Source organism: Protopterus annectens, chromosome 2.part1 (assembly GCF_019279795.1).
Source record: "Protopterus annectens isolate FY-2018-M chromosome 2.part1, PAN1.0, whole genome shotgun sequence".
Lineage (NCBI taxonomy): Eukaryota > Metazoa > Chordata > Ceratodontiformes > Protopteridae > Protopterus > Protopterus annectens.
This window is the reverse complement of record NC_056729.1, coordinates 910,419,153-910,445,397: the sequence shown is the minus strand read 5'-3', so window position 1 is coordinate 910,445,397 and position 26,245 is coordinate 910,419,153.

The window sequence follows — 26,245 nt, the reverse complement described above, 5'->3', positions numbered from 1 at the left end:
GACAAGACCATAAATCATTTGTGATCATTTCACATAAGTGTGATCCCAAATGAATTAAACTTTCTTGATGATGTTCACATTCTGGAGGAAAACTATTTTCAGACAAGCCGCCTGTATCCCTGCTAGATATATATATATATATATATATATATATATATATATATATATATATATATATATATATATATATGGCGCAGTGGTAGCATTGCTGCCTCACAGCAAGAGGTTCTTTGGTACAATTCTCGGCTGGACTGCCTTCTATGTGGAGTCTGCATGTACCCCATGTATAAGTATGGGTTTTCTCTGAGTGCTCTGGTTTCATCCCACATTTCAAAGACATACATCTGGAATGTTTCTCCCCAGGCCCCTGCTGAAAATTGGCTTAGTTCCAAAAAATATATGGGTCTACTTGAGATTACCGAAATCTCAGTAAACTGACATTCACAACACAGAGCAGACTGACATTCATAACACTTGAGCCAAAAAGCACGAAGTTTCACATTAGCGAAACTTCACATTACCGACCTCCAAATGCCTGACAGTCCAAACTGATGCATGCCAAAAGTGGTATTGTATACAGTGAGTTGCCTAATGAGAGCAACCTTTCGTTTTAACATTTTTGCAGGGGTTTTGCCCCCCAAACCCCCTGCTACTTAAAGATACTAACTCCGAGATTGCACTACAACATGCACATGAGTGGATTTCCTGTTCTGTTCAGCTTGGGCTGTTAGGCATTTGGAGATCGGTAATGTGAAGTTTCGCTGATGTAAAACTTTGTGCTTTTCGACTCGGTGAATGTCAGTCTACTCAGTGTTGTGAATGTCAGTTTACTGAATGTTGGTCTACTGAGATTTCAGCAATCTTAAGTAGACCCATATATATATATATATATATATATATATATATTTATATTTATATATATATATATATATATATATATATATATATATATATATATATATATATATAGATAGATATATATATATATGTGTATGTGTATAAGTTCTGAGGATGTGCCAGCTTGGAGAAAGGAGACAATGGAAATTTGTCTTTCCAATGAAAAGCAGATTGGTTGCACATTAGTGATTACACAAAAGATTGTTGATGACTGATGACTAGTGTTTCATAGATAAGCCTTATTCCCAAACTGATGTGGAGCCAGGGCTGAGGTTATTAATGTCTAGCTGGATAAAGTCAGAAATTATATGTTCCTTGCCTTTACAAACATGGATGGCAGGACTAATAGGTTTATAATTACCAGATTTGGTGCTTGGACCTCCCTTATGTAGTGGAACTAGAATGGCTGTTTTCTGGGCTTCAGGAACATAATCTGTTGCATGACTCATGTTAAAGAGGTTTAGAAGATGATGCAGTATTCCATATCTGTTGCTAATTATTAAGTTTCTGGTATATTACTAGGGCTCATAGATGGGGTGCTCTTTGTTTTGGAAAGGGCTGCCACTACTTGTTGCATGATGATCTTAGAATAGTTCAGTAACTGAGAAATTAGGGAGGTAGTTATGCTGGTGGGTGAGGTGCCAAACTTTTCTGCTGGGATATCAGCTACGTTTTTGGAATACAAACAGGTATTATCATAGTGAGTTGATTCTAAACAAGGATGGGTATTGTTTCTTAAATTACTAATTTAGCTACAAAAAGATACATAATTACTTTTTGTATGAATGCATATTTTGAATTCATATGCAGCACTATATTTTATGACTGCTGCTTTAAGCTCTTTGCTGGAATGCTTGAGTTGTCTCTTCAGATGAGGGGCATGTGACTGCCCATAAGAACCTAACACAATCCTTTCGCTAAAGTTTTTTTTTATACAAGTGTTCTACCATAAAGGATTGCTTATAAGTTATCCCCAAGTGTTTGGTATGAGTAGCTACTGCTTTCTCTATACAATTATTTAGGTAAGAGTTGAATTCAGAGGTAAAGGCTTTTTGCTCTGTTTATAAGGTCAGTCTGCATAGGGATATAGTGGACACGATTTATGTCACTTGGTAGCTGCAGGAGCTTTGCTTTTGAGAAGTCTCTGAATATGAATGCATTTTTTGTTTTGAAGGGGTACCTCCAGTGTTATATGTGAACATCACAAACTTGTGGACTAATTTGATAATGGAAAATTATACTTTCCATGTAGAGTTGTTCAAGAGAGTGCAATATTAGTAAGGACAAGCTCCCACATATTATACTACCTAGTAGGAATATTTATCACTTGCTGTAGGTAGAGGGGCAGAATGGATGCAAAATAAATACTTTCACCCCCTGTACCAAGCTCTCTTGTTACACCTTCAATACCAATTAATTATCTTTGTACAGGGCATTTATACATTTTTCTTTGCAATTTAAATTGCCTTAACTCATAACTGTATTCACTCTGAAGTATTCTTTGCTGCCGATAGATATTTAATAGATTCAGTAAAGAGGTATTTTACAGAAATATCTATTTATTAAAAGAATATAAGATGGAAGAAGCAACTAAATGTTTTGTATGGTTTGAAAGGATGCATTTTCTGAAAGGTCACAGTTAGAAAGCAAGGCAATATGACTATTTAATTTCTTGTGCATATGATGCTGACCAGAATTTACTGGACAAAATAAGGACTTTTGAAAATGTTTTTACATTTGTTTGTATTATGTTTTATTGTATTTTAGAACATCACCAAAAATCAGACTTTACTGAGTTTTACAATGTACCTGACATTTGGACATATTTCTGTGCATCTGTAGAAGCAATGTGGTTTAGTACATACTAACTGTTGCATCCTAGAGCTGTTAACATTAACTAATGTGCATTATAGCTCAATTAGTTGCTGCCTGTTATGAATATAGATTGGTTTTGTCTTGTCTGCAGACTAAGTGGATTTGCTGCCCCTGACTTGTTAATATTTACTTGGAGGGACACATGGATGTCAAAGTTCACAAACATTCAAACATCCTACACAGAAGCTGGGATTTTCTGATGGAGATAAAAAATAATAAAAGTCACAGAGGAAATCCTGATATGAAGAACATCAAACTGAAACTGTGATTATATCTGCTGACTGATTATCATTTGAAGTGTCTCCTTTTGGACTTATTAACTATTCAGTTGGTTCTCTAGTATCCAAACATCAGAAGAATAACTGTTTTGGAACTAACTGAAAGAAACTGTGTCAATGTTCAACTGGTGTGCAGTTCATCAAATCAGCAAGGTACTATTTAAATACTAATTTCTCTGCTAAATTACAACAAATTAAAACATCCCTGTCAAGTATGTTTTCTGATACAGAGCTTCCAATTAATATCTTTACTAAAAGTTTAGCTCTATTAAGTCAAAAGAATGTTGAACTTCACTTGTTATAGTACTATAAATACAACATCAGGTCTTCCCATGAAAAGAGACTACTATCCTAGTGGAGATAACTGAACAAACGATAAATAAAAATAAATAAATATTCCAAAACTAGACAGTCTTCAAGAGTCTGTGAGTAAAGTAGTCTAAAGGGGACATTTTTGGAGAACTTTAGAGCAGTTTTATTCAACAACAATAAGAATTATGATAGACTGCGCAAACAAAACTATTTCAGAAGAAAACCTTCATGGACAAATTAAAGAAGTTCACAGGCAATTTAAATTGCCTGAAAAATCGGTAATGATTTCGAAATGCAGACACAACAGAGGTATTTGAGAGTTGTAGGAGTGACAAAATGTTGGGACTTGAATTTGGGTCCTGAATATGCATTTACAACAAATCTGACAATCCTATAAAACTATTCTATAATGTCTTAGAATTTTAAGAGGGCAACAATTAAAAAATTGTACTTAGATATTTGATGGTAAGGTTTTTATATTTCTAACAAAAATGTAATTTTTTCTCATCTGTTTACAGAAAGAAATGTATTATTGAAGATGGAGTCCATGTTTCTATTTATAATAATGTTTCTGCAATAATCTTGTAACAGAGGCATTCTTATCATAAGATAAAATGATTTTGGACAGAAATAAATATATAAACAAATTCTTCTTACAGTGAATCATCTGTTTCCATTTCTTCCTGTCCTCTGCATCTTGCTCTGTCACACCAACCACCTGCATGACCTCTCTCACCACATCCATAAACCTTATCTTAGGCCTTCCTCTTTTCCTGTTACCTGGCAGCTTCATCCTTAACATCTTTTTTTCCAATATACTCTGCATCTCTCCTCAGCACATGTCCAAACCAATATAATCTTGCCTCTCTGGCTTTGTCTCCAAACCTTCCAACTTGGGCTGACCCTCTAATATACTTATTGCTAATCCTGTCTACCCTCATCACACCCAGGGCAAATCTTAACATCTTTAACTCTGCCATGTCCAGCTCTGACTCCTGCCTTTTTGTCAGTGCCACTGTCTCCAACCCATATAACATGGCTGTTCTCACTATCCTCTTGTAGACCTTCCCTTTCATTCATACTGGTACTCGTCTGTCAGAAATCACTCCTGACACTCTTCTCCACCCACTCCATACTGCCTGTACTCTCTTCTTTACCTCTCTTCCACACTCACCATTACTCTGAACTGTTGATCCCAAGTATTTAAACTCCTCCACCTTCGCCACCTCTACTCCCTGCATCCTCACCATTCCTCTATCCTCCCTCTCATTCATACACATATATTCTGTCTTAGTCCTGCTGACCTTCATTCCTCTTCTCTCTGGAGCATATCTCCACCTCTCCAGGGTCTCCTCCACCTGTTCCCTACTCTCACGACAGATCACAGTGTCATCTGCAAACATCATAGTCCATGGGGACTCCTGTCTGATCTCATCTATCAACCTGTCCATCACCATTGCAAATAAGAAAGGGCTCAGGGCTGATCCTTGATGTAATCCCACCTCTGCCTTAAACGCATCTCTCACTCCCACCGCAGACCTCACCACTGTCACACTACCCTCGTACATATCCTGTACCACTCTTACATACTTCTCTGACATTCCGGACTTCCTCATACAATACCACAACTCTTCTCTAGGCACCCTGTCATATGCTTTCTCTAAGTCTACAAAAACACAATGCAACTCCATCTGACCTTCTCTGTACTTCCCCATCAACACTCTCAGAGCAAACATCACATCTGTAGTGCTCTTTCCTGACATGAAACCATACTGCTGATCATTAATTATCCCCTTCCTTCTTAACCTAGCTTCCACTACTCTTTCCCATAACTTCATGCTGTGACTGATCAATTTAATCCCTCTGTAGTTACTACAGCTCTGCACATCACCCTTATTCTTAAAAATCGGTACCAAAACACTTTTTCTCCATTCCTCAGGCATCCTCTTGCTTTCCAAGATTTCATTAAACAATCTTGTTAACAACTCCACTGCCATTTCACCTAAACACCTTCATGCTTCCACAGGTATGTCATCTGGACCAACAGCCTTTCCATTCTTCATCTTCTTCCTAGCTATTCTTACTTACTCCTTGCTAATCCGTTGCACTTCCTGATTCACTATCCCCACATCATCCAACCTTATCTCCCTCTCATTCTCTTCACTCATCAGCCCCTCAAAGTACTCTTCCCATCTGCTCAACACACTCTCCTCGCTTGTGAGTACATTTCCCCCATTATCCTTTATCACCCTTACCTGCTGCACATCTTTAAAAAAATAAATGAATAAAAACAAAAATTACAAATTTCCCTGTTGCCACCTGCTAGGTTAAAATAATAGGAAATTATATGTTTTCATTTTATTTGACATAGCAAGCAAAAACAGAACTGATTGTTCTAAGCATGTTTTTAGAACAAGACGTCTAATGTGATTCCTATAATGAACAGGTGTTGATCTGAATTGTTTTAGTAAGGGAATCAGGTTGGTTAGACTTACATCAACAGCAAAAAGCCAGAAATCTGACTGCCTTAAAAATACTTTATTACACAAAGGCACAATAGCAAAGCTTTCAAGTCATAAAGACACTTTATCAATGCATAACATAGTTCATTACATCACTTCAAAAGTTATAAGGTACAAACAACTGGGAAGCAAAGTCTCTGTAAGAGCTGAAGAAAAGTAATCTGAGTAAAGCTAGCCAGGTGAACATGAAGAACAGAGCCATCTCTGGCATAAGTGTTGTTTAAGCAAAGTTTTGAAACTGTTTAATTTTTCTATCTGTTTCACTACATGGGGATTTCATTCCCACTTTTGACACTTAATGGAAGCAGAGACAGTCTCCAGTAGTGATGACTATCTTACAGATACAGTGTAACAGTTTATTGCTAGAGTCAAGGTGTCTAGTGGGTAAAGAGTACATTATATTGTAATGTTGGATATTTGTCTTGAGAGTACAATAGGTTGTGGGCAATGATTAGTTGTAGGTATGTCATTTGGATGGGAGTTCAAGCTAGTTGAATTGTTTTCTTGCAAGGCAGTGGAGTGAGTGTTGGTATAAGGTTTATAAAGCAGTTGACTTAGAAGGAGGTCAGAATGTGGAAAGCAAAGTAATCCCTTCTTTTACTGGACTTGTTAAAAGGAGAGGGATGTTTCTTGTTTTTACTTGGACTATTTGTTTACAAAGGGTTGTGAGGCGAGACCTCAGGCCATATGATACATTTAGTAATCTCTAATTTTTGTTTCATTGTTGGCTGGGTGATTAACAGTGTTTTTTATAATTATGTATTTTATATATATATATATATATATATATATATATATATATATATATATATATATATATATATAGATACATATATATATTTATAAATAATTATGTATTTTTATATATATATATATATATATATATATATATATATATATATTTGTGTGTATATATATATATATATATATATATATATATATATATATATTTATTTATATATATGGATCCCCTTCTGAAGCTCAAAATCCCATATGATTAAAACTGATTTTCATGAGATGAAAACACCAAAATGTTGAATTCCTGGATGGCAAATGTTTACTCCACTGTAGTGCAATCCTGGAATTGGTATATATAGTTGGGAGGGTGCCTGGAAAAGCCCCTCACCATGGTGGGTTTTATTTACTATGGTGTGTTCTTTGTTTAATTTTGAGCAAGTATTTACTTGCCCTGGGAAAAGTTTGCTGTTCATGAATTCAAGGTTTCGGGATGTTCGTCTCGTGAAAATAATTAGATATATATATATTAGATCCATATATATATATATATATATATATATATATATATATATATCTATATACATATGTGCTATTTTAATTCAGTTGATGGGAGCACACTGATGAAATGTACAATAAAGATTAAGTTTGAAAATATGAAAATTCTATGAAAATATGATGGCTGATATGAATTTTGTGACATCAAGTTACTTACTTTTGTTAATTTTAGTCACAATGTTTATACTTTTTTCTGTAATATACTGGTGTTCATACTTGGAGAAAAGTGATTTTGTTTTCTTTAGTGTTGTCTTATAATATCATTATTAAATAAAAATAAAATATGACAAATCACAGTTTACTGTACCAGTATCATATTAATCACTGCTCCCACACTGTCTCTTATTGTAATTAAACTAACTCATAGGTTCATGGGTTGCTAAGAGACAATAGACTAGTTAAGCCATTTGACACCTAGCCACTACATTCCAATTCATATTCCCAGCTACGTGTCTCTCATCCATAAGAGTTAGGGGGTCCTCGGGTAAGTCTGTGGTTTCCTATCCATTCAACTAAATCAGTTTTTTTAAGTAGTTTTATTAGTTTTAATAAAATAAATACATATATCACTCACATAAATTAACATATAAATATAAATACAGACGTTATTTCATTTAAATTCAATTAAATATATAAAAGAGTTAACAAGATAAACAGAGGTATTTACAAAGACATCCATTAAACTTTGCACATGTGAAGAATTGAACAATATTAATTGGGTATCACATATTATTCAAAAAGACTGAACTTAATTATTATGTTGATTCATTCTTTACCAACACATTTTGTAGGTTTATCCACATATGGTAGTTATAGGTCTTTCTAGATGTTCTAGAAATTATGGTTTTAATTTGTAAACCACATACTTCAGTTAACATATTTTTAAATTCAGTAAAAGTGGGAGAGAACTCAGAAATCCAGTTTTTAGTTATACTCTTTCTGACCACCGCCAGTATTGCCCAGAGCAAAGGATATTTTACTCTTTTAAAACTGTGTGGTATAGGTGTATTGAAAAGCACTAAAGATTTGTTAAGAGTAAAATTATCCATAAATAAAGCTTGCAATAGCTCATTTACTTGTTTCCAAAATGATTTAATGTTCGGGCAGTCAAAAAACATATGAGCCCAATCTATGTTTGTATCTGACTTACACTTATTACAAATGTTTTGTCTCTTGTTAATTTTATGCATTCTTTGAGGAGTATAGAAGGATCTGTGTATACATTTTCAGGAATATAACTTCCATTTAAGGGACAAAGTTGTTCTCCCTGCTGATTCAAATATATTTATTTTTTTCTCTGTTACTAGGGTATTCATTATTAATTGTGTGAAAATAATTCCAATAACTTTCTGGACATCCAAAGGTTTCATCTCTAATAGTCCTAAATATAAAATAAATCTTACCAGAAAAAGTTTGTCTATGTTGAAGAATAGATTGAAAATATTCTAATAGCATATATATGTCACTTTTTACTGTTGGAGATACTACATGTAGTTTATTATCAGTGTATAGTTTAATAGTTTGTATGTCTAACCATAGGGATTTATCTAGCTGAAATTCCTGTATTATTTCATCCACTGTTTTAGATTTATTATTTGAAATCAATTGAAACCAAAACTTAACATTGCTTTGTGTAAATAATGCAATTTTGTTTAAGACTGATGTTAATAAAGATTCTTGCGTAAATGCTATAGGGAACAAAAGAAAAAAACATTCCTTGTATCTGACATATTTATATATAAAGTTTCTAAAATTTGATAAGATGCTGTTGATATAACAAGTAGTATATTTGGGTGTTAAAAGAGTAGTAAAATAATCCTTTAATATCTATAACATTGAAATGTTAATTGTTTCTAACTAATACGGTTGAGGTTTTGTTATTAAAATCATAGCTGAAGCTTCCCAAAATAATTTCCCTTTAGCTGAATATGTTGTATTCAAAAGTTGTGCTATTGTTCTAATCATGGAAGAGTTTTAATATAGTATCAAATCTGGAAATGCTAGTAATAAGATGGATTGAATAATTTATAAAATTTTGGGAAGGATTATCATTTTTATGATTGTTAATCTTTCTGCAGTAGTGAAAAACATTGTATTCCATTTCAATATTAACGTTTTGAACAATATATTTTTCCACCAAAGCTGTGTCAAGCCAGTTTATTCTTTGTTTTTGGATTTCAATATTAATGTTTGTATATTTTCATAGCATTTATTGTAGCTTAATTGTATAATTGTTTTCAAGTCCTTAGCTAAGATAATTCCTAAGTAAGTCATTATTCATAATGGATTTATTGTTTTTGTCATCAGTTGCATATATATTTTTATTGGAGAATATGGGTAAAATTTTAGTTTTACTATTATTGATTAACAATCCAGACATATTTTGAAATAACTTAATGGAGTCAAATAAAGAAGTGAAAGTGGGGTCATTTTCTTTAGTGGTAATTAGAACATCATCCGCAAAAAGTTGAATTTTGGAGGTTGTTTCCTTATTAATTTCAAGTCATTCTATATTTTTGTCATTTCTTATATTATTAGCCATGGCTCCATTATTAGAGTGAATAATAAAAGGGAAAGGGGACAACCTTGTTTAGTTCCTTTTATAATGGGTATTTTGGTTGAAGTATATGACCCTATTTTGATGTAAGCTAAAGTTCCTTTATATAAGTGTTTTAATAGTTTAATAAAGTTATCTGAGAAATTTAAACATTCTAATAATGTGAATAAATAATGCCAATCAATTGAATCAAATGCTGAATTTATATCAAGACTTATTAAAGTTAAATTCTTCTTTTTTCTTTGAGTATAATCAATTAAAGCCAACGTTCATTTGATGTTGTCAAAAGTACTTCTGTTAGTTACAAAACCAGTCTGATCGTCATCAATTAAATGTGGTAAAAATTTCTTTTATCTGTCTGAGTATATATTTATAAACATTTTGTAATCCACATTCAATAGAGAGATGGGTCTGTAAGAAGAACAAAATTTAGGGTCTTTATTGGGTTTTAAAATGGATGGGTGAAATGAAAGTGTATTTCCATGAAGTGGGTATTATAGTATTGGTTTGAACCAGATTATATACTTTATGTAACAAGGAGATAGCTATTTTAGGTATGATTTTATATATTTCAGTTATAATTCCATCATTAGAAAAAACAGTATATACCAACAACTGCAAAGGAAAGGGTCAGAGCAAGCAACAATACAGAACAAGGGAGCAGAGCCAAACCACCACGACTGTACAGGATGACCACGATAATACTTCAATAAAATACAAAAAAATATTTATTAAAGAGCTCAAAGTAAGGGCTTTCACAACCTCTGTGGTTGCTTCATCAGACTGCATCAAACCAACAGATTCTCTGCTTAAGTGCATATACCAATTAACAACATTTAAGTTAATTAAATCATTAAAAAGACAGTACATAAAGACAGTATACAATGAACCATAAATAGAAATAACATAATATAAAAACATGTATAAGACATGGTAAATAACTAATAACTGCCTTAATCAAAATATAACATATTATGCATGAATGTGTATGAAAAATATATATGTAAAATGTATATAAAGTATAAATATATATATATATATATATATATATATATAGATATATATATATATATATATATATATCATTAATGTTTTAAATTTCTTGCTTTAAGAAACGGCTTCAAAGAGACCATTTCATTAATACCAGGTAGTGTGTATGCATTTAGTTTAAGGGTCCACTTTTGTTTTAAGGCTTCAGTGCGATTCTTGATATCACCACCTCTCTTCCCTTCTTCCAAAATATCCAAAACAAAGAATTTAAAAATATGTAAACTAACTTTTTGTTCCATATGTTTATAAAGAGCACTAGTAGTTTTACAATGATTAATCTCCCTATAATGTTCTTGATTGCGCTCCTTAAGCATGCAATTCATCTTGCCTATATAGCAAGCATTGCATGCTGTGCAAAAGGCAAAATAAACTAGGTTTTTAGTCTTACAATCAGCATAATGTGTGGCCACTATTTCAAATTTTGGAGTTGTATGAGTATATTTAAGGCAGGAATGCACGTATTGACAAGCCGTGCAATTCCTGCACATATAAGTGCCTTTCCTTTGTGACATCCTAGTGTAACCATTCTGTCTAAATAACATAGCTGACACTTAAGATTTTTCTTATTTTTAAAAGCAAACCTGGGTGTATCATCCAGTAGTCCGTCTAATTCACCTATAGTCTTTAAAATATTCAATTTCCGTTTGAAAACATCACAAAATATCCCAATGTCCCCAGTATATGTGAGTGGAAGTCTAAGTTTATTTTGTTTACTAAAGTCTTGTATATTATGATCTACTTTATCCATAAACAAAGGTTTGCCTCTGGAAGACATTTCTACCATTAGTTCAGATACTTGTGTATGAAACATCTTATCTGAATAACCTCTACTGTTGAAATCATTCCCTAAATTATCCAATGCCGACCGAAGTTGGACATTGTCATTGTGGAGTCTCATGGTTCTCAGTATCTGTCCTCTTACTACATTTTTGCTAACAAATTTAGGGTGCATGCTGCTTCTATGCAGCAATGCATTTTGCCTAGTGGGTTTCCTGTATATACTGGTTTGAATACCTAAGATGTCACTTTTCTTAAGTTTGACATCTAAAACATCTATTTCTTCCAGAGATTCTTTGCTGGTAAACTTAAGGAATGATGTAGTGGTATTCAAAAGCTCAATGAAAATGTTTAACTCATCAAGCATACCTGTCCACAGGAGAAAAATATCATCCACAAATCGGATGTACCACTTCAAATGTTGTTAAAAGGCTGGGTGGGTGAAAAAAGAGGTATTTTCCCATTCTGCAAGGGTTAGATTGGTGCAGCCACGACAATCTTCTGAAGGTATATATCGCTACCAAAGCAAAAAATATTATTCTCCAATATAATCTCCAACATAGAACATATCAAATTTCACTTTATAACTAGAATAAAGTTGCTTGGAGAATAATAAATGCCTAATATTCTCAATGCCCCAAGCACTGGGGATCACCGTGAATAGCGATGTAATATCCACGGTAACAAAAAAATATTGTTCTGTGGTGTTCCTAACTACATCATATAGTTTATGCAAAAACATGTTGGTATCTTTTAAAACATTGCTACAAGTCTGAAGTACTGGTTGTAAAGCTTTTTCCACATAGATTGAGAAAGGGTCAGTTATCCAGCCTCTGCTGGAGACAGTAGGTCTCATTCCATCATTACCTGGGGCTTTATTTTGTTTAAGTTTATTAATATGAGTTTGTATGTCTGTTAAAGTAATTTGTTTATCTACGATTTCCTCTTGTTGCTTTCTGAGTTTATTATGAAGATTCTTATTAATGAATTATTTTATTTTATCTTTAGATTCTATATTCTGTGTGGATTGATTAATATTGTAAAAGTGGTCTCTGAACTCCTTCTGAACTCCTCTATGATATCATGTATGCTATATATATCTTTTTTTAGGGGAATAGATTTCTTTAATATGATTATGTTTATTTATTCTTATAGTTTTATTCTTAAGATTGGTCAAGTATTTTAAATTTAGGGAGTAAGCAAGGAATTTATATTTTTCTAAAGAGATCATGGTCTTATGATGTAATATAGCTCTGTATTCTTCAGTTAGTTTGTCTATTTTATCTCTTATGTTTTTAGTAGTAATCTTATCTTTATTGTTAAGATATATCATGTCAAGTTTATCTTGTATTGTTTTTAGATCTTTATCCCAGGATTGCCTCTTATTATAATACCATTTATTTATTTGACCATATAAGTAGGATTTCATAGCATCCCATATATAGACATCAGAGACGTCAAGAGTTGAGTTTGTGTTTATCAAGTTATGTATTTCTTCTTTTAAGAAGGTTTGAAAATCTTTTAGCTGTGTAATATAAGCTGGGATTCTTTTTATTTGTATATTATGTTGACTATTGACATTAAATTCAAATATAATAGTGTTGTGATCTGATATCGGACAAGATATAATTTTACTATTTGTTAGATCATTAGTCATTTGCGTAGAAAAAAATATTCTATCAATCCTAGAATAGGTTTTATATCTGTTACAATAAAATGTGTATTGTAGCGAACTTTGATCAGAATAATCATGTGCATCTTTTAGATGATATGATTCCATGAATTTTATTAGTTGTTTGGCTTGTGGAGTTATCTTTCTTTTTCCTAGAGTACTGGAATCCTTCTCATTTAGAATACAATTAAAATCACCAGCCATAATAATATGTCCTTCAGATTGAGATATTATTTGATTTATATGTTGTTTGACAGTGGAGGTTCCAATACCAGGGATCCAGTAGTTATTTACTAGTGTATATATATTTTTATTTATTTCCACAATAACAAAACAAAGCATCACTTTATTATCTTGAAATAATTTAATTATTCTAGGTATGGGGAGAGATTTATTCCAAAGAATAGCCACACCTCTCTTCTTTTTTGAGTGCTCTAAGCTTATTAAGACTGTGTATTTATTAGTGTTCATATACTTAATACTATCCTTCAGTAAATGCATTTCTTGTATGAAAATCATACTTGGTTTGTGTATGTCAAGATATTTGTAGAGACTACCTCTTTTAATAGGGTTGTTCAAACCATTTATGTTAATGGATGAACCTTTTAGAGTGACCATGGTATGTTAATCTGATGTAGTAACATAGATTGTATCCCATCATTTCCATATACATAGTTTATGACTCCCTTTTCCAAAGGAAAATTATTTGCTCTGAAGACTATGACCCAAACTATAGAGTGAATGTCGGATGTATTTTTGTTAATATAATTAATGTTTTCATGTATATGTATATGTATTGAAATGGATGTCAAGTGAAACATGTTATAAAAGAAAATATTTACAGTAACTTATTAAAAACACACTAGCTCCCCGCCTGCAGTTCTAAACTCCTTGTCCCAGTGACAACTGTCACTTGGATAAAACCAACGTACTATAGCAGCAAAGCACAGCAACCACATGCTATTTATATAATGTAATTAACATTAAATAATATCATAAAAGTTGTTTCTTTTTGTTTATGTTATAGTATATATAGGTTCATAGGCTCATAGGTTCATACTAGGCTATCTGCCCTAGGGCATTTATAAGCCTAGCCAGAATGTGTTTGGCTTTCGCCACCCATTTTAAATTAATTTTGCTATGCCCTTTTTTCGAGGTTAGTATACTGTGCCTCTGTCTAACAGTGACACAGAAGTGATACCCGGGGTAAACTTACGATCTCCCATCCACTCATCAAGATTCCTCTTGAAGAGAGTCAATGAGGGACTCTGCCTAACCTGGACTGGGATTTTATTCCAGAGTGAAGGGAGCCTCTGGGTTATGAATCTGTCCCTCCAGCATGTCCTATTTATTTCAGTGCTGAGGTTCAAGTCTCTCGAGCACGTAGCTCGATGGGATTTGGATTTTCTGATGTGCAGCATGTCCATTAATTCCGGGTTGGACATGGCTTTATACGTCAGTCACAGATCGCCTCTGAACAGGCGGTATGCCACTGAGTAGAGCTGGAGTTTCTTTAACCGGCAGCATATGGCATCTGTTTGAGCCCTTTGATCCTCTTGGTGAGGTACTTTTGGGGTCTTTCCAGTTGCTGCAGGTGTCTGGTAAGGTACATCCCAAAAGGGCATTGTACTCAATTATGGGCCTGATGAGGGATGAGTAAAGAGGCACGATGACCTCCCTGATCTAGATGTGAATCCCTCCATGATTAGGTGGGCTATATAAAATGTTTTTCTAACCACTTTGGCCACGTGGTTGTCAAATGAGAGATTGCTATCAACTTGGGTCCCCAGGTCCCTAATTACTTCTTCTGTACTTAATGGATTACCACCTATGTGGTAATTTGTGGGCACTTTGTTTTTGCCAAAGGGGATGACTATACACTTTTTGGCATTTAGCTTGAGGCCATGGCTCTGGCACCAGTTGTCTGTTTCTATGAGGCCCTTTTGGAGGATGCTTGTGTTGGCTGGAGAGTCGATTATGGTGCCCAGTTCGCAGTCATCTGCGAACTTGGTCAGCCACAGTCCTTCTGTGTTGGCCTGTACCTCCAAGAAATATATACCGAACAAGAGAGGTCCCAGGACTGAGCCTTGTGGGACACCACTTGTAACTGGTTTGGAGTCTGACATGGCTCCAGCAATTCTAACCATGTGGGTTCTGTCCTTGAGCCAGTTTGCAATCCATCTAGTGACACAGGGGTTTATATTTAAGCTGGTGAGCTTATCTATAATGCCAGAGTGGGGTATTGTATCAAAGGCTTTTGCGAGGTCCAGGTAGGCTGTGTGGACCACCTTCCCTTGTCAATGGCCTTGGTGACTGTTTCAAAGAAATCAACCAGGTTTAAGAGGCAGGATCTGCCCTTAACAAAGCCGAACTGGGTAGGATCCAGTGTCTGTAGGTCCCCAATATCTTTATTTATGAGGTCCATGATGATCCTTTCCATAGCTTTGCAGACCAAGCTAGTCAGGCTTATGGGGCGATAGTTTCCAGGATCCGTTGAGGCACCACCTTTATGGAGAGGGACCACTGTTGCTGCATGCCACTCTTTGGGCACATATCCTGTAGTAAGGCTGAGATTGAACAGTAGTTTTATGTTTGGGTTTAGCTCTTCTTGGAGTTCATGTAGGATGCAGCCCGGGACACTGTCTGGTCCCATTGATGCTGTGTTTTTTGCTTTGGAGAGGGCGGCTCTTACCTGAGCATCTGAGATGTCAGGGGGGCAGCACTCTGCTGGGATAGATATTTGCCCTTTTGGTGGGGGGCGGGGAGAAGTTTGCGCTGAACCTGTCAGCTAGGATGTTGGCAATGTCTCTGGGTTCAGTGTATTTTTTGTCATTTTGGACTAATTCTGAGCATATCTGGGAATTACCACATGGTTCCTAACATAACTAAAGAAAGCCTTGTGATTATCCTTAGTGTCCTGTGCAATTTTTCTCTCGAAGCTGGCCTTAGACAATTTTATGAGTGCCCGTAGTTTTTTGCTAATACTGATCAGTGATGCCTTCCCTTTTTGGGATTTTGCTCTATCATTTAGTAGCTTCCTCCTTCTATTGTATAGTTTGTTTATGGCTGGGGTCCACCAGACAGGACGTCTGCCTTTGGAGGATTGGGTCTTGGTTTTATTTGGGATCGCATGATCCATGCATTCCTGAAGGTGTTCATAGAATGCGTTTATAAAGGATTCTGTGGTCTGGGATGTATTTTCCACAGGCCCGAGGGCTTTGAAGGATTCCACCTCAGTTTTGAGGAGTGTGAAATTTGCTTTAGAGAAGTTTTTCACTGTGGTTTTCTGGGCAGGGGGATGGGGTTGGGATGTGAATATCCAGTGAGATTAGTTTATGGTCTGATCTTACCAGTGAGGGATACACTTCTGGTCTGGAGCATAGAGTCCCCATGTTGGTGATGATCAGGTCCAGTATGTTTTCCCCTCTAGTGGGAGTGGTAACAAGTTGTTCCATAGCATTTGAGTTTATAAATTCTAGGAAACTTTGGGCTAGGGTGTTGGAGCTAGAGTAATGCTCCCAGTCTATGTTTGGGTAGTTGAAGTCGCCCAATATAATGGTGTTTGGAGAGACCTTCATATTTTCCAGTGTTCTCAGGAAGGCCGAGTGGGGTGCCTGGATTTGGGAGGGTGGTCTGTAGCAGGCTATAAACTGGAAGGCAGTTTTACCCACTGTTTGTTGCACATGGATAGTCTCTGATGCTTCGTGCTTTGCCACCAACCTGGAGGTGTGGGTATCTTTGATGAATATCGATACTTTCCCTCCTTTTGTGGTTCGGTCCAAGTTTTGGGGCCGAAAAGCATGGTATGAGGTATAACCTGGTAGTGCTGGGGTGCTCTCGGGAGCCCTGAACCAGGTTTCTGTTACTGCACAGATATCAATGTTCTCCATGCTAAGGAGAGTTTCGAGTGCATCTTGAGGTTTAGACTTCTGGCATTGAGTAGCATTACTCTTAGTTTCTTATCCCTTGTGATACCTATGGAGGTGGGTTTGTCTTTTGAAACTTGCCTAAAAAAGGCACTATGGGGGTAGCAAGAGCCTTTGCCAATATCCGAAAGCCCAGGGGTGACAGGTGCAAGCCATCCCTAGCGAAGCATCATGGCTTGTCGAGCATATCATCCCAAGCTGACAGGCATTGGATCCCCTTTGAATGACACCAGTACTTAAGCCAATTGTTGAAATTGATCATCTTGTCTTCATATTGTGGCATCATTCTTGGTGAGGGTAAGATGCTACTCAAGGTCAGGGTCATACCAGCCTGGGCTACATGCTCAGAGAGCTCCTTTATGTCTCTTTTCATGTAGTCCAGAGAGGTATGTCTCAGGTCATTCACACCAGCATGGACAATGACTGAGTCATATTTTTACTTGCCTTGGAGTGACCTGAGTGCTTGTGTTATGTGGCGGATCTTAGCGCCTGACAGGCTGCTCACCGTGACCCTCTCCTTGTTCAGCCTGGTGAGCGGGACGTCAGTGTGCCTGATGATAGAGTCACCTATTACAAGTGTATCAGGTGTGTTGTTTAGTCTTAAGGGCTGTGACTGTTCAGCACACTGGCTTTGTGAGATATGTGTTGCACGTGTTTTGTTTTGGGGTAGCGGTTGCTTGGGTGTCTGCTTTGGAGGTCTCTGCTGCTTAGGCAGATCTTTATTTAGAGCCTCTGAGTATGTTTTTGTGTGATTATGTGTTTGGTTTGCTGTCATGGTAGGTCTATGTGAGACTGGAATTGTAATGAGTGTGGTTTCCTTCTCCTCCTGACTGGTTATGCCAGTACTGAGTTGAGAGAGCTTAGCCTCCAGTTTGGCTATATGGTTGCATCTCTCACATGTGTTGGAATTTGTTGGGAGGAGGAGAGGGTTGTCTGTGTACATGAGGCAGTTGTAACATTGCCTCAAGATTCCAAGATTCACCAGCTGGACAGGAGAGGAGATTGACAACTGACCTTTGGACATGCTAGAATAATATTGGGAATTCCTTAATAATTGAAAACAAGGGCCAGTGGGGAGTGAGGGTGTAGTGCTTTTAATTATTAGTGCTGACTTATATAATTGCTTTAGTGAGCAAGTGCCAGGTAACTTAAGTGCAATGTGTTACAGGTAACTTAAATGCAGAAACGACAAACAGTAACTTTCTTTCAAGTGAAACAAGGAAATAAGTACAGTAAGCAATGCAGATATCACTAGTGATCTCATCAGTCATGTCTACTCAATTTTAAGAAATAAGTAGATTGCATGTCAGAAACATAACTAAATAAAATGAAAAAAGCCTAAAGAGTAAGGCCAAGAAACATTTAGTCTAACATTTTATAACTAAGTATTCCCTTAGGAACAATATAAAACAGTTTTGCTAGACATTAAGTCGTTACCTGAAAATGTAATGAAAACAACAATATAAAATCAGTGTCTAATCATTATAACCCATTCTGTTAAACTATGTCAAATTAACTTATTATACTTTATGAGAAATAGTTTTCTAAAATCCACAACTTTAAAGCATTCTGTGTAGCTAAACAACATAACCCAAAATTGTAATCATTATTGCAATCGGAAAGGAGGAAGGAAAAGAGAGAAAAAAAAGGAATATTTAAGTATTTAAAGACCAGTAGTACTAATTATTGAAATTATTATGTTGTTATATCTAAGTTTTACAAAAGTTAACATTCACTTTTATGCAATATGTATATTATCTACATAAATGTTATAATAAAGTTAACAATTATGTCATTATCAAGCACTGGCTCATTTTGTTTCAATTGAATAGAACCTATAGCTTTCCTGAAAAGAAGAGACATCATACATGTAGAGTTAATGCACAGCTGTTTCAAAGAAGTTTAAGGTCTCAGAAGCTCACAGATCGTCAGCACGTGCCTAACCAAGACCCAAGTTTGACTCTAAAGGTCATCAGTGGAAAAACAAGAGAAAACAGTTTCTTCTAAAAATTAATCTTGTGAAGCTGTCAGCTTGTGGGTAAAGGTTAGCCGAAGAGTTATCATTTAGCTGTAATGAGCGTTCAACATGACAGAACACTAGCACATTCATTTAAGTTAAATACCAGGTTATTACATAAAGAAAGCAAGTAAATCATCACCTTTCCTATATATATTCACCAACATTAACAACCCACCATACTAGGAAACAAAAAGAAAAAAAAAACTAATGACAGTATCTCTGTTTTCCCTGCTCAACCTTTTGAATGCAAACATCACAAAGATATAGCTATATATCAAAGCACACTGAAACATAAAATACATCATGTCATATTAGTTTATAAAGATATGATATAGATTCAAGGAAATATTTAAAGACATTTCATTATGGCAAACTAACTGTATATATAAAGTAATATATTTGAAAGCCATGATATAATGTGTTAGTAGTTGTTACATCAAATTATAATGTTTAAACAGAGACGAAATCGAAATTATAGAAAAATCATTGAGTGTTTATCATTAAAGGTGAAGTTACTACCCTATTATACTATGTATCCATCTCTCCTTCCAAGTATGATATTATTAACATAAAAGGGAGATTATGTATATATCCCCTTCTCTCTTCTCCCTCCTCCTCCCCTATTTTATTTTATATTATTACTGTGGATTTATATTCAGTAATATAATAAAATGTTGTCACTAATGTAGTTTGTTTAAAGTATTTATATTCTTATATGACAACTAATTTATGTTAGCACTACAGAATATCTAAAAGGCCAACATACAATCATTATTAGAATTAAAATTAATTAAACTAAAGGGCTATGTATGTAACTAAAGAACATTTCATTTATACGAAAAAGAAAGAGCTTACCTCATTAGGTAACAGAACAATGAAAAATGTATTTAACATGTTAGCATCCATATGTTTGACAAGACAAGAAAACGGAATATAACTTAGTTCATTTGTTCTTTAGTTTTTTAAGTTTCTCTGTAGTTTTCCAAGCAGATGTTGAAGCCGATCTTTTAAGAGAAGGGCTAGCCCATTCCATCTCTTCCATCTTTTCCAGGATCTTGTGATTTTTTTTTATAAAAGTGGGAGCAGAGTCCATGTCTTCAAAAAGTTTGGGACCCTCCGAGGTGAAAATCTTCAGTTTTGCCAGAAACAAAAGATGAGTCTTCACCTGCGCATTCTTCAGTTCTTTTATTAGAGGTAAGAACAGTTTTTTTTTTTTTTGCTATTACTAAAGATGAATAGTCATTATCAAAACTAATTATTGTATCATTAATTTTTATGGGAGATTTAGACCAGGCTGTCTTTAAAATTAGTTCTTTGTTATATGAGGAAATGAACTTAACAACGACTGATCTAGGTTGTTTTTTGCTGATAGTACTGCTACTAGTCAGAGACCGGTAAACTCTCTCTATCCCAAATGACATAGCTTCTGTAAGATCTAATGTTTTTGGTAACCATGTAGTGAGAAAGCCAGTTAAGTTGTTTTCCTCTATATTTTCAGGTAGTCCAAATATCCTTAGATGATTCCTACGAGATCTGTTCTCAAGGTCATCAAGCTTATTTTCTAACAAAGTGTTTTGTTTTAGTAAGAGCTCCACAATATTCTCATTTTCTTTTATTCTACCATCCTTATCATTCAAAGCATCCTCTGTGCCAGAAATTTGGATTTTTTTGTTGTTGTAAGTCCTTGTGGAGAAGATCCGATTGTTTAGTAGTTTCTTCTTTAAAATTTTCTATCTTGATGTCAGTCTTGTCAATTTTTGTAGTTAATACCTGGATATTTGATAACAGTGTTTGAAGCTCTTTTCTGAAAGTAGATTTCTGACTGTTAGTTTTTGGGGAACTCATGATGAAATGCTTCAGATGATGAGTAGAAATTTTCCAAGTGAAGTTTTGACTGGAAAAGTTGTCTTCTTTTTATTTTTTTTTTAATATATTCTTGTAAATATAGTTATAATCTGACTCTGTAGAAAAAAATAATTCCAAGTTTTTGATTAGAAGAAAAAATCCAGTGAAGATGTAATGTTCTTAGTGGAGTTGCTGTAATCAGCTGCTATTCAGTGCCCATGCTGGCCACACCCCCAACTAAGTCAGTTTTGAAGATAGTGAGAGAAAAGTTTTACTTTACAGACAAAAGTGTGAGCTCACTGCAGATGTGGGAGATTTGGGAGAGATATGTGTTGTACCTAAACGATTAATTCATGCTGGGGTATAGATTTAGGTCTCTGGACCTTTTATGTGTGTAATATATGTTACTGCTGGTTCTTATTCAGCAGAACTAACAGGAATGGATCATTTCAGCTTTGTATTCCATTCATAAATAATAATTTAGGAATATACAGCAGACTGAGAAGAGACGCAGGGCTTTTATGTGCTCTCTGTTACTTAGAAACTCATGCCTGTGATTTCATTAGGTGAAGATCCACTGTAGTTTTGCCAAGCAAGGTTAGGTGCTTGGACAAGTACATACCATAGGGGGCACTATATTCCAGTTTGGGCCTGATGACAGATAAACAGAAAAGAATAATGCAGCCTTTTGACCTAGAGGAGATACCTTTAGTAGTCAGCAGGGTGTGGGCTTAAGCTTCTGTAATGACAGAAGTTATGTGGTTGTTAAAATGAGTTTATTTTCCATGATGGTGCATAGGTCTATACTGACATTGTTTTCTATAAGGGTTTTTTGTCATTTGTGTGGTACGTGTGTGAGTATTTCTATTTTCCTGTGTGAATAATACTACATTTTTGGTGTTCAGCTTTAAACCGTGATCCTAACATCAGGAGTGTTTCTGAGTTAGCCACTTTTGAAAGGTGTGAGTGTCTTCAGTGAAGTTGATGATGTTTCCAAGACTGCATTGTTCGTGAACATGGTCAGACAAAGGTTAAGATTTGTTTGTGACATCAGAGAAATAAACGGTAGATAGAAGTTGTGCCAGAATAAAACCAAAAAGTACACAGTTGGTGATAACACACTTGGAGGTACTGTATCACAAGCACTAACAGAGTAAGTTTTATCATTAAGCCAACTGATAATCCAGCAAGTTATGTAGGGATGTATTAAGGCTGCCCAATTTGCCAGTGATTCACGTAATAAGATATAGAGTCAAAGGCCTTAGCAAAATCAAGATAAGCTGTGTGAACAGAGTTACCCACACACAATTCTTCTGTGACTATTTTAAAAAAGGCAAGTTATTTAACAGGCATGAGGTACCATTATGAAAGGCCAATTGGCTTGAGTCTAGGGATTGTAGTTTTCCTATGTGCTTGTTGATTATATTTATGATAATATATTACATTACCTTTCAAATGATGGTGAGGCTGATAGGTGTATAGTTGCCTGGGTCAGCAGTCATGCTTTCCTTGCAGATAGGCACTACTGCAGCAATTCAATATGCCTTTAGTATTACCTACTGGACAGGCTTTTGCTGAATATTTTAAGGAGGAGGTCTGATAAAGGGTGTTTCATGTGGACTAAAAAACAGTCTTGCATGTTGTCTGGACCAAGCCTTATTATACTACTGAATGTCTGAAGCTTCCATATAATCATACCAGCATAACTGATTAAAAAAGAATACATTTCCAAAAAAACGACTGATTCCAAAAGGCTACAGCTATGTGATTGTTACTGAAGTTATTAAAGAATCCAAATGCAGTAGACTTTCCTGATAAAAGCTCAGTCGTTTAAAAGAACCGAAAATCCATGTGTCACTCTTCATTACTTTATTTATTTGTATTTCTTAACCAAGGTAGTGCACTGATGTACTCGGACCTTTTTCACATTCAGCCTGGAAGCACATTTTATTAAATGATTTGCTTAGAATGACAGAGTTAAGCAAATGATTTTTCACTTGCTACATCTGGTCTCCGTCAAAATGTCTGATGACAGCGACATCACCATATTTTACCAACATTTACTATGTAATCAATTTTATATTTTTTAATATTCTACAATTTGAAAGAACAAATATAGTGACCAACTGACCTACAACACAGACAAGAGTAAGTCATCTGTATAAACAATGAATTTGATCTAAACATCTTTTGTAACAATAGAGTATGTATGTCTTATGGATATTTTTAATTAATTTCAATACAAGATTTACAATTAGAAGAAAAAGCAAAGGGGAAAGGGGAGAAGCCAGACGTACACTCCTATACTGTATCTTTGTCAAAATAGGCTGAACATTTAGGCCACTCTGTTGGCCTAGAAGGAAAGAGCCCTGACTATGGCCTAGCTGACCTGGGTTTGATTAGCGACTCGGGTGACTGATGGAGCACCAGGGAAGGGATGGACCCATCCAAGGTGGGGTGGCACTCTTTGATATACTCCTTAAAGAGGTGTGGTCCAAGGAGGGGAGACATAATCAATGAATATGGGGGTGGAGAAAGGGAATGGGTAGGCCATAAAAAATCCTCCTGGATGCAAGCACAGATGGGCTGAGTCCTCAGGATACCCTCAGGATCTACAGTTGGCCCAAACAAAAAAGGAGTAAATCCAGGGATTTGAGAGTAGCTGGTAGATCCAGTGAGGACATTGGGTACTGAGGGTCAAGCTAGTAAAATTGAGGTCTAAGGGGACCAAAAAAAAGTAGGTTGGCCCATTGTACATGAGAAATATGGAGTGCATGAAGGCAATGTTAATGGTAAGATTATAAAACTAAGTTGAAAATCATATCTCTAAAAAAATATAAGTAACTGTTCCCAAGCCACTCTAATTAATGCCTTGAAGCCATCTACTCCACAGAAAGTTTCTATATCTTTCCCGTGAAACTTACTTGATTTTATTTGTAGCATTAAACTACAAAAATATGGTTCAGCTAACCATATAGATGAGAACAGAGGTGTTATAAGAAATAAGTTTTCAAAATTTGCAATACTTTTGTAATCTACATTTAGAAGTGCAGCAGGATGATAATTATCCATACAAGAAAGTTTTTTCACTGATTTTGGAATAATTTTTTATTGCACAATATGAATCTATTTTTTCTGTAGTATTAACTAATGTGCCAACTAATTGTCGTATATTATGAGAAAATAGATGTGAAAAACTTCTGTAAAATTCTAAAGGGATTGCATTAGTGAGAGAGATCTATCCTATCTTATTTTAGAATGACAAAATGCCATATAGAGTCATCTATATTAACTTGAAAAAAATGCTAATCTAAATGAAGAATTATTACTTCAGAAAGAAACTGCTGTTTGTCTTCAGAACTAGTGGTTGATGACATATAATAAATACTGCCAAAGTAAGTAATGAAAGAGTGTGATATATCTTTAGCACTAGTGAATCTGCTCCCTCTATAATCATTTGATGTATAAAATTAGACTTGTTACCTTTACTTAAAATTTCTGCTTGTATGAACCAATTATTTCTATGTGGGGAGTCACTGGTTGAATACAGTGAGTGCATGACATAATTTATTTTAGCTTGTTTCTGTCATCTAATGACCATGTATCATAGTTTTCTAATGTGGTGTATGTTTTTTTAAGTCAGTAATTGATTCCTTATTTAATGTGAACTGAGTTGTATTTAAATGAGATATTCTCATTATGGTGCATTTTCTGATGAAGTCTGGGAGGTGCCCGGACGAAAACCCATTTTTTGGTGGAGCGTTAAGCTTTTTTGTGAGCCAATAAAGAGTGGAGTTTCTGTCTTACTTTCAGTCCTGTGTTTTGGTTATTAACTACTTTATTGGACTGTTTCCTCATTTTTGTTACTTGTTTGATTATGGAGGAACCTGAGGGACAGATCCCCACTGATATTCACCATGGTTGTTGCCATGGGTCTGAAGTGGGGGAATTTTGTAAACTCGCCGGTCAACTTAGTCAACTAGTTGACCTACTCACTTCTATTGGCCAGGGTTGGCTGCTTTACTTTCCAAGTCCAGTGTACCTTGTAACCAGGAGGGGGCATCTGTTTCTGGTCTGCCGCAATGTCCACGTGGTTCCCAATCGGGCTCTTTGTTTTTGAACAGGATACCTTCTTTATTTCAGGAGCATCAGTTGGGGGAAACACTTTTGAATACTCCTAGTGTTTTCCGTTTTCAGGAAGGTTTGTCTCTAGTGGCCGAGGAGTCAACAGGACGGTTGTCGGATAGACTGAATCCTTCTCAAACAGATTTAATCACTTGGTTGGTAAACAAGCCGATTTTTCGAAAACTGGATAATCCATCTGGCGACCCACCGCTTATGGACAATTTTTCACATGGATGTAACAAATGGTATGATTACCTTCTAAGGTATAAATCTTTGGCTTTAGATAATTTATACTTGGGTGAATGTATTACGGCAGGTATTGTGCCTAAGGGGTTATGAATACACAAATACCCAAACAATGTTGTGGTGGGTTCTGCTTTTCATTCTATATTGCTTGGTATCTTTGACAAATGTGGCCTGGATGTTTTGAGGGCTATTATAAAAACAATGAATGTGAAATGGAGGGTTTAAAGCTGAATATTGATCAACTTAACCATGTCATTACTAATGATTTACTGTTTGGGATTGAACAGGAAAGGGCTAGGTATTTTAACATCAGATGTTGTGTGGTTGAGAAGTGTGAGAATATCTTAAAAAGAAAATACAGGAAAATGGACAGGGACTTAAGGGAATATAGGGAAGGTAAGCAGTACCTGGCCCCTAGGGTACAATCAACCTCCCTATTGGGTGGTAGTAGTGTTTCAAGGGGTAACCAGAATCAAAACCCTAATGACCCGGATGGGTTTGATATACAATGAGAACATACCCCCAAGTCCCCGCGAGTTGGACAATGGTGAACAGCACAATGATTTTGTCCCACGTAGGTCCGAAAGGATTAGGAATCAAACAAATCCTCAGGGTAATCATTTTTACAGGGGCCAGCAACATACCCCCAAGTCCCCGCGAGTTGGACAATGGTGAACAGCACAATGATTTTGTCCCACGTAGGTCCAAAAGGATTAGGAATCAAACAAATCCTCAGGGTAATCATTTTTACAGGGCCAGCAAACCACGGGGGGGGGGGTTAGATCAGTGTGTTGTTTCTAGGGTTAACAATGTTTTCAGTTATTTAGGATTCAATATTTTTAATTACAGT